A 970-nucleotide genomic window follows, 5' to 3' on the forward strand; every position below is an offset into this window, starting at 1 on the left:
GAGATAAATCAAGTTATAACATTTTGCTTTGCATTTAATATGTTGTGAACAAATACAGGGTGAGACACATTTTAATACATTAACTGGAAAAGGTGATACTTTTATTTCTGTAACATTGATAACCAACTTGGACAAAAGTGCCTCATTTTTCAAGAAACTGAAAAATTAAAGGCGGGGAGTCTTCCCGACCCTCACAGTTGGCACAAGAGGAAACTCGGTTTTGAGTAACCTCAGCAGAACCTGGTTCTCTGAGACACAAAATGTCTCGAGGCTGAAACCACTGGAAATGTGCACGTTCTGGAGACCAGGCCTGGTCTGGGCAGAAGAAGAATGCAACACATCTAGCAACTAGCACCAAGACAGCCTGAGGCAGCCTAAGAGTGCTCCCTCTGCCACGGCCAGTGTTGTGCAGACTCAGTCAGAGCTCTAAGTTGGACATTGCATGGATCTTAGCTGGCCTCCATACAGTAGAGCAGCGGGCTGTAAAGGCAGCCCCTGGCCTTAGAGGGCAGAGGTCAAACAGCCTTCTGAGACTGTGGTGAGTTGCTGTGGGCCAGGACTCATCCATAAATGGTTGACTATTGAGTCTCCGGCTGCAGCGTGGGGATGAACTTTGGGTCCAGAGCTGTGCTGGCTGTGCCCACCGACAGATATTTCTTGGCTGGAGCCTCGAGGGTGGACTCCAGTTCACTCCCTTGTTCACAAGGACGACGACCGAGCCTATGTCTGCTAGTTGACAGATGGAGATCCTTATTGGCTGGTGGGGCTGAGACTGGTTCAGAATTCTGGAATTTGAGCGCTGCTGTTTTACATTGGCCAGCCAATGATGGCTGGGGGATGTGCACCTGGGTGTTGCAGTTGGTCTCACTGTCGGTGGCCACGGACAGAGGAGGATGTGGAGACTGACCTGGCAGGAGGTGCTGCAGGCCCTGCGAAGTTTCCTTGGACACATGGACCCTCCTCCTTGCGA

The sequence above is a fragment of the Jaculus jaculus genome, chromosome 3 (assembly GCF_020740685.1).
Source record: "Jaculus jaculus isolate mJacJac1 chromosome 3, mJacJac1.mat.Y.cur, whole genome shotgun sequence".
NCBI lineage: Eukaryota > Metazoa > Chordata > Mammalia > Rodentia > Dipodidae > Jaculus > Jaculus jaculus.